Consider the following 9,861-nt stretch of genomic DNA (forward strand, 5'->3'; position numbering starts at 1 on the left):
TGCCTCTTAATGGTGGTCGTCTGGTGGTCACAGAGATGAAGATAGATGACTCCTCTTCGTCACCGCTAGTAACCTTTCTTCTTGCGCAGGCTCAGTGATTTCTTGGTATTCACCCAAGGCGCAAGACCAGTCTTAGCTGGCTCTTGGGGCCAGCCCCTGCTTCTTATCAGGAACTGTCTCTACCTCATTGGCTGGTTCTTAGGACCAGCTCTTCTTATCAAGGACTGTCTCTATGTCAGCTAATTTCAACAATGTAAGCGCTAAACATCACCTTTCATCCCCCTTTATTATGTCTACTGAGATTCTTTTGACTCCCCTTGTCTCAGTCCCCCCTTTTCTAGAAAATAGTAAATTCTTTTACTATATCTAATCCTAGTACTTCTAATACATTGTTTCCCTATCTAGCATCTTCTCAAAGTATTTGTTGGTCTCGAGTTTTCGTCGTAACTGATTCTTTTTCCATTCACTGTAAGAGTCTCCTGTACTCCTACAGCACAAAAAGCCACATCGAACCACTATGCCAAGAACCACAGACAAGAGAATAATGATTATTATAGTGACAAACAATTGCTTCAACCATGTCAAATTTGGCAACCAGGAGGTTAATTTTTCTAATATGTCTGTCAAGTCCCAAGAAGTGTCATCTTGGGAAGCTTCATGTAGTATTCTAGTCTTTTCCCATATCTCTTCAAGATCTGTTTCAATTCATTGGTTTTGATTGATATAGGTACAGCAGGTTTGGTTTATAACTACACATAAGCCCCCTTCTTTTGCTAAAAGCATGTCCAATCCCATTCTATTTTGGAGTACTACTTTACTTAGGGATTGTATTTCCAGTTGCAGCCCTTGAATTGCATCAATTGTAGCTTTTTCTATAACCTCTAATGTAGCAGATATATTCACGATAGCTTTCTCCAAACTTGCTTACCCCTAAAGAGGGGATTAGCCATCGGACAAAACTATGGTACCTAGTACCTCGAATAATTAGTGGGTTTTCAGTCCGTTTTACACGGAGCCAAGGTGTTCTCAAAAACCCTCGGGGAGGCGAAGCTCCCTCGAATATACTGATCTGAGGTGCAAGGTACCCCCCGAACACAGTGTCCCTTCAGGTTCTGGGGTAAACTCTTTCTGGCCCTGCCATCCCCACAGAGCCACCAGTATCCGGGCCCTGTGTTGCATCTTGGACCGAGATGTGTCTCCCTTCTGTCTTGTTCTTGCCCCTTCTTTTCTGGTCCTCTCTTTGGTTTCTGGATATAATAGAAACTGATAGTTAAGTTCAGTCCAAGACGTTCTAATTTTCCTTTATCAAAAGTTCCCAGATTTTCCGCAAGGCTACAATTATCTATGTCTCCCCAAATATTATCAGAAATATTTAAGCAACGGCCAGTAATTAAGACCTCTTTAGGGTCAGGTACCTCCAGATCAAAGCTGGGTCCCCGCTGGGTATTTCCCTTTCCATAAAGGCATAATCCATTCCTGTCTGGCCCATCTTTAATAAGAGATGTCCAATTTGTGGTTGGGACTCCTAGAAAGGGGAGTTCCATGTTCCCCTGAGGAAGGGGATTACATACCCAACAATCTGATAAATTTAGTACTTTTGAGATACTCTCTGTCATATTTAAATAAGTATTTCGATCCCAAGCCTGCCCCTTGGGCAAGGTCCAACTCAGGAGCATGACAATCAATGTCTTACAAATTTGAGCTTCAAAGGTCCCTTTCTTGTGAAGTCCATTGTCCTTTGGGTGCCTTCTTCACCCTAGTGTGATGGAACCAGGCGCTCCGTTCCTTGATCCTAATCGCGGTGAAGGAGGTAAGTAATACTTGAAATGGTCCTTCCCACTGCGGCTCCAGAGTTTTTTCTGTAAGAGACTTTATATATACATAATCTCCTGGTTGTATATTATGTACAGGCCCATCCAAACCTCTCCCTCGAGTCCCTACCACATGCTTCCTGATTTTATTAAGTTGCTTGCCTAATGCTACCATGTAAGAAGTCATAATTTCATCCCCCGCTTGTACAGACACCCCTCTCTGTATCCCATAGGGTTGTCCATACAGAATTTCAAAGGGGCTCAGTCCTTCCCTCGCCCTTGGTCTTGTTTGTATACGCAAAAGGGCTAAAGGGAGAGACTGAGGCCATGTCAAATTTGCTTCTTGTCCCAATTTCACAATTTGCTGTTTGATTAAGTGGTTCATTTTTTCCACTTGACCACTCGACTGGGGGTGATATGGAGCATGAAGCTGCCAATCTATACCTAAATGGCGGCTAATTTGTTGTACTATTATTGAGACAAAATGTGGTCCTCTGTCAGAGGATATGGTTGCTGGAACCCCAAAACGTGGTATTATCTCTTGTACCAGTATTTTAGTTACCTCCCGAGCTTTAGCCGTTCTTGTTGGGAATGCTTCTGGCCAACCTGAAAAGGTATCATTTAATACCAATAAATATCGATACCCCCCTTTTCTTGGAAGTTCTGTAAAATCAATTTGCCATTGTTGTCCAGGCCCATTGCCTTTTCCAATCCGGCCCATTTCCGGCTTGGGGGTATTCTTAGGATTAGTCTGGAGGCAAAGATCACACTGTTGAGTCACCTGTCTCACCGTGGTGTATAAATTTCTAGCCACAATTTCTCTTATCAAATGATTATACAGAGCTTCTGTTCCCCAATGTCTTTTCCTATGTTCCTCCCGTATCAAATGCCATAATAAGCAAGAGGGAACGATTAGCTTTCCTTGTGGGATATGAGCCCACCCTTCCTCATTATATGACCCTTCTAAATCTGTAATGAGCTTCTGATCTTCCTTGGTGTATTCTGGCTTACCTTCTAGGGAGATCTGCCTATCCGGAATTAAAGCCCCTTCTGTTTTTACCTTTGTTTTGGCCACTTGTTTTGCCTCTCTGTCCGCCAGCTCGTTCCCTTTTTCCAAATCTGAGCTCACTTTCTGGTGTGCCTTAATATGCATAATTGCTACTTTCTTAGGGAGTTGGACAGCTTCCAGTAACTTCAGAATTTCTTCTGCATGTTTGATATTTTTCCCTTGAGAACCCAATAGTCCTCTCTCCTTCCAAATTGCTCCATGTGCATGTACAACTCCAAAGGCATATTTTGAGTCTGTATAAATGTTCACAACTTTGCCCTGGGCCAACTCCAGGGCGCGGGTTAGAGCAATTATTTCTGCCTTCTGTGCGGAAGTGTTCATGGGCAAAGCCCCTGATTCTATTACCTCTTGGCTGGTGGTGACGGCATATCCCGCATGTCGATTACCATTTAGGACGTAACTGCTTCCGTCTGTGAACCACGTTTTCCCGTTTTCTATGGGGCTGTCTTTCAGGTCTGGGCGACTGGCGTATGTTGCTTCAATGGTTTCCAAACAGTCATGATGTACCGGTTCTCCTGTGTTCCCGCTGAGAAAAGAAGCTGGGTTGACAATGTTAGTGACTACAATCTCCACATCATCCTGCTCTACCAATATAGCTTGATATCTCAGGAATCTTTGTGGAGAGAGCCAATGTCCACCTTTTGCTTCCAGTACTGCTGATACTGTGTGAGACACCAGAACAGTCATTTTCTGGCCCAGAGTAAACTTTCGGGCTTCCTGTATATTCAGTATCACAGCCGCAACCGCCCGCAGGCATCCAGGCCAACCTTTTGCAGTCGTGTCTAACTGCTTAGAGAAGTAGGCAACTGCCCGTCGATATGGACCCAGGTTTTGTGCTAATATTCCCAGGGCAATGCCCTGCTTCTCGTGGGAGTAAAGAAGAAACGGCTTACTCACATCTGGGAGTCCTAAGGCCGGGGCCGACATCAAAGCCTTTTTCAATAGCTCAAAGGCTTGTTCGGTCTCCTTGTTCCACTCAAGGTGTTTCTGCTCAGTGGCTGTCAGCGCATACAGTGGTTTAACAAGCAGTCCATAATTATAGATCCACAATCGGCACCACCCTGTCATTCCCAGAAAAGTTCATAACTCTTTCACTGTCTGAGGTCTCTGAGTTTGGCATATTGCCTCTTTACGGGCCTGTCCCAAAGTTCTTTGTCCCGCACTAATTTCATAGCCCAAATAATTCACTTTGCATTGCATTACCTGTGCCTTTTTCTTGGATACCCGGTACCCCTGGAGTCCCAGGAAATTCAGCAGACTCACCGTCCACGTCATACAATCTTTCTCTGTCTTGGTGGCGATCAGGATATCATCCACGTACTGCAACAGCTTCCCCTCCTCAGACGGGGCTTCCCAGGATTCTAAGTCTTTTGCAAGCTGATTGCCAAAAATGGTAGGACTATTCTTAAATCCTTGTGGCAACACCGTCCAAGTGAGCTGGGTCTTTCGACCACTCTTGGGGTGCAATTCAAATGCAAATAATTCTTGGTTGGCTTCATGGAGAGGGAGGCAAAAGAAAGCATCCTTCAAATCTAAAACAGTAAACCAAGTCAATTCAGGTGTTAATACAGTCAACAGGGTATATGGGTTTGCCACTACTGGGTAAAGATCTTCAGTTATCTTATTCACCGCCCGTAAGTCTTGGACCACCCGATATGACCCATCGGGCTTCCGAACAGGTAATATAGGGGTATTGAATTCAGACTCACATTCTTTTAATAATCCCAATTGCAAAAATTTTTCTATCACTGGCCGGATTCCTTCTCTGTCTTCCTTCTTTAGGGGATATTGTTTAATTCTTACCGGCTTTTGGCCTTCCTTGATCCTAACTTCAACAGGTGGAGCACTTTTTGCTCTTCCAGGTGCATCAGTAGCCCATACCCCTGGGTACACTTGGTTTAAGATGTCCTCATTAATGCTTCCTTCTAGGGGGAGACTGGTTAAGGTTAGGCTCAATATTTGAATATATTGCTGATCTTTTACCTCCAGAGTAATTTCTCCCTTTTTGAATACAATTTTTGCTCCCAATTGTTCCAACAAGTCCCTTCCCAAAAGTGCCTTTGGGGAGTTGGGCATATATAAAAATTTGTGAATGCCCCACTGTTTTCCTAATTTATATTCTAAAGGTTTACAAAAATATGCCTTTTCACTTTGGCCAGTCGCTTCTTTCACCATGACATAATCATCTCCCAGGGGCATCAAGGCTTGGTTCAGAACCGAGTATGTTGCCCCCGTATCTACCAAAAATTCTACCTCTTGTTGTGTTTTCCCTAGCTTAATTATAACCAGTGGATCCGCTAGGGTAGATTCCCCAGGTTCCCGTCAATCTCCCTTCACATGGGCTACCGTTCTTCCTGTTTGAGCCCTCTGATCCTCCTTGTTCCTTGGGCATTCCTTTTTCCAATGACCGAATTTCTTACACAAAGCGCATTGATCCTTGCCCAGTCGGGGCAAGTCTCGTCTAGGCCCTCTTCCTCTTTCTTCCTGGATAACAGCCAGTAATTTCTTTTGCCCTTGCCTATATCTTTCCTCTCTGTTACTAAATACTCTCCATGCTTCATCCAACAATGTTTCTAAATTCCTACTCTCTGTAGGCCATAATTTCTGAAGTTTATGCCTTATATCCCTTGTAGATTGACCCAAAACCAGGGAGACTAATTGTTGTATTCCTACCTCTGACCCAGGATCCAGCGGTGTGCTGCGGCGCATCACATCCCTCAGTCGATCCAGGAATTCAGATGGAGACTCGGAAGGACTCTGTTTGACTGCATATAAAGCTGACCAATTTATAGTTTTGGGGATTGCTGTCTCTATTCCTTTTGCAATCCACTGCTGATACCCCTGCAATCTTTCCATATGTGCAGATCTATTAACATCCCACTTTGGGTCTTGGAGAGGGAAATATTCCTTAATGTCCCCTCCTGTAATCTTATAATGGTCTTCAGCAAGATTCCCTGCTGTTTTTAAAATCAGCTGTTTCTCTGTCTCAGTCATATATTCCAATAATAGCTGTATATCCTTCCAATCAGGGTTATGCTGTTTTACAATAAATTGGAAATGCTTAGTTACACCTATCGGATCTCTCCTATAATCTTTTGCCACCTTTTTCCATTCCCCTAGGTCAGCAGTAGAAAAGGGTACTTTGATTAACATCGTCCCACCATCCGGCCCCACCGCCTCTCGGAGAGGTACTTGTAAAGCTGTTGAGGTAGTTTTCTTCCTAGTACGGGAAGATACAGGGCTGTCCGGGGGTGTCGGAGTTCTATCCGAGTCTGCATCCTGTTCCTGTGATCGAGGGGGAGGCTTAAACAAGTCAGTTAGATCTTGTTCTGGTGTCTGATGGATTTTATTTGCCTTAGTACATCTTTGTCCGATACTACATGCTGAACAGCACCGCCTCAGTTTACCTCTAAGCTCCTTGTTGTTCTCTCGCTCAAGTGCAAGCACCATGGGGTCCTGTGGGGGTACCATTCCACAGTCCCTTTGCCATTCCGGATGGTTTCGGAGGGTGAAAAACATGTCTGCATACGAAACCTCATCCCATTTTCCTTCTCTCCTTAAAAACAGCATTAGTTGTAATAGAGTATTATAATCTATTGACCCATTAAGTGGCCACTTAGCATCACCTTCTAACTTATACAACGGCGACCATTGATTGCAGTATTTAATAAGGTTCTTTTTACTTTCCGTACCTCCGGTCCCAACAATATCTTTCCAGTGGGCAATTACACAACCCAAAGGACTCTTCCTCAATACTCCTCCTTGATTGTTTCCCATTTTAATACTCCTCCTAATGATTCTTAAGTTTGATTTTGGTTTCTCCTTTAATAAGCTTCCATGCAAATCGTTTCTTACACTTCTTTATAGTCTTCCCCAAGTTTTCTTCCCACACGTCCCAAATTTCTGGAGTTAAATTTTCCCATCCAAACCAATCTCACTATTTCGGATTCTTAGTGAGTTCCTTCCCAATCATAGAAGTGTGGAATTTGGGGAAAACACTCAAGGCAGTCTGGTTTCCGTCTGCTAGATGTACAGTACCACCTCCTCCCACAAGATTTACACTTCAACAAAACCCAAGCCGGATGCTACTTGGTAATTATTATATAGTCCAGTTGCAAGCCCACATACAAAGCAGGGAATCACCCCTATTAAGACGTAAAGACATTCACACATTAACAAACATACATACACCTATAAATTTCAACATATCATTTCCACACACCCACACAAAATCTTTAACATAAACTTCCAAAAATTCACATCATACAATCATGGCTCCAGTTGACAACCTTTCAGCAGCTGCAAAAGTAAACCAAGCGCAATTGCGAGGGGGTCCGCTTAACCCATAAACCAAGCACAATTGCGAGGGGGTGCACTTACCCTTCTCCTGCCTCTTATATACCAGTCATCGACAGGTCCGTCCTGGCTCCCGATACTGGGATGCAGCGGTCACCCCGAATTTGCTCGATCTACCTCCAAGATCGCTAGCGGCCGCTCTATCGGTCAGCAAATCCCCCCTTTTTTTTACCATACAGGGTACCCTCCTCCCATACGGGGACTCTGCTGCACGCCAGACGTCTCTGTGCGATTTACCAGCTGCCCCGGCCTGTACCTTTACAGGCTCCCTCTGTGAAACATACCGTTTGGTCCGCGGCTTCAGGAGGTCGTTGTCTGCTCCCGCGGTGAGCGGCTGGCAGCGGAGGCCCCTCCGAGGAAAGTGCTCGGGGCGCGCCAAGGGGCGTCCGCTCCGCAGTCGGTCCCGCAGCCGAGCAGAGAGTCTCCTGGCTGGCTCGCCAAACTGACGTGCGGAAACAGACTCCACAATCAGTGAGATTGTAAAGTAGGTATGTTTATTCAGCGCTGGGCAGCACGGGGGGGGGTAGTCCCACCAAAGTCGTGCGCGCCCGACTCGGCAGTTAGTTTCAAGTTTATACAGTCAAGTGTTACATATTCACAATACGCCTAGCTGGCTCTTGGGGCCAGCTCCTGCTTCTTATCAGGAACTGTCTCTACCTCATTGGCTGGTTCTTAGGACCAGCTCTTCTTATCAAGGACTGTCTCTACGTCAACTAATTTCAACAATGTAAGCGCTAAACATCACCTTTCATCCCCCTTTATTATGTCTACTGAGATTCTTTTGACTCCCCTTGTCTCAATAGGGCATATTTTGGTGAGGTATGCACATACGTACTGTTCATGCACTGTTCACACGCTGCAGGTTTCATCTATCACACGACCTTTGCGTGATCAACACCAGGAACCAGTATCTTATCTCAAAGACTACAGTTTCCATGAGAATGGTAGCCTCCACATTCTTGCATGCTTGTCGGCTTCAGCCCGTTTCCTCTCCTGGATGCCTCAGTGGCCTAGTAATTGTCCTTATGGATGGAGGAGTGTCCTGCTTAGGCCATCTCAGAGACAAAGGGCTCGGGATAAGCAGTTCACAATTCTTGAGATGAATGGCTTGAGATGACAGTCCAGTCTCTCACACCCAACAATCTTTGAGACAAACAGCTCAAGGTAACAATTCAGTCTCTCACACTACCCCGTGGCTCAAAGATTGCTTCGGGACCCATGGTGGTTTTGAGAAAAGGTAGCTATATAGAAAAGCCAGAAAAGAGCATTTCATACAATCTGTACTACCGACAGCGTGGTTTGATGTACAGTGTGAATTTGTTTAACACCATCAGGTGAAACAGTAGTTACAAATTGCATATTAGTTACAACATGTTGAATCAATTGTATAAAACATGGAATGATACATGGTAAAAACAACAACATGGCACAACTACACAACAAGTAAAATAGGATTCGCTTAACCCCATGGACCACCAGGGAGCCAGGAAAACATGTCAATGTCCCAGCCTTCCCATGTCTGGACAGGAACATGGGCCAGCTTTCGTATTCCCGCGGTTATTTGTTTAACAATCTTCCCACTGTCATCAATGTTTAAACAACAGTTAGAATCATTTAGTTTACCACAAACACCTCCTTCAGCTAGCAAGTAATCAAGAACCATGTGATGTTGTAATATTGCTGTTCGCATTTGTGTGGCTTGATCCGCCAATAGATCAAGGGCACTGGCTGTCTCATTAGTAATGATCTCTAGGACAGCTTGTAACCGGATGATGCGATTTAGATTATACATAGGTTCTCGAGCACTGCTAACCCCCTCGTTGGGGTTCCAGGTGGCAGGTCCATAATGTTGTATGATACGTTGAGGCGTCCACTTGTCTTTGCCCCAGGTTTGACCATTCCCACCTGCTATAGAGGTATCAATGGAACGCCGATATTGATTGTTATCATCATATACCTTAACACCCAGTCCATCCCCTTCATCATCCAGGAGCAGGAAAAACAAGGGGTGAATTACCCCCACATAACACACTCCAGTCCAATTTGCTGGTAGCAGTTTGTAGGCACGTTGGCCACACACCCAATAGTGACCGTTTAAGGCTCATGCACCATTTTCGAACAAACCGGTAGGTGTCTGTGGTGATTGGAAATATGTTGAATTACCTACTCCTAGAGGATGATCTGATGGACCGTTCATCAACAACCTATCCACGGTTTTTCCTACTTCTTCTGTGGTGCCCCAACAGATAGGAAGTCCATCTGGACCTATGCTCAAATGTCCCTGACAGTGGTCTTTATTATCACTTGACCACCAAATTTGAGTCCCATCAGGGAGATGAGAATATGTTTTATCAGTGAATCTGCATTTCCAGGCACCAGAACCGTGGTGCCAAAAGCAGGTAACATTAAGAAGGCTATTAGACTGAGTAGTGGAAGACCAAAAATGGGAAAACTGTTTCCTGTGCCCTGTTTGATTCACCCAAGCCCATCCGGGCCAGCGAGGTACAAAATTTGGGGAACTGGAACTCAAGAAGCGACAATATGCCTGGTCATCCCCTTCTGGCAGTGACACGGCTGCCCTATGGTTTGAACAATCAATTGGTCTACAACCATCAGTGAGGCAAT

The sequence above is a fragment of the Aquila chrysaetos genome, assembly GCF_900496995.4.
Source record: "Aquila chrysaetos chrysaetos chromosome W unlocalized genomic scaffold, bAquChr1.4 W_unloc_1, whole genome shotgun sequence".
NCBI classification, from domain to species: Eukaryota; Metazoa; Chordata; class Aves; order Accipitriformes; family Accipitridae; genus Aquila; species Aquila chrysaetos.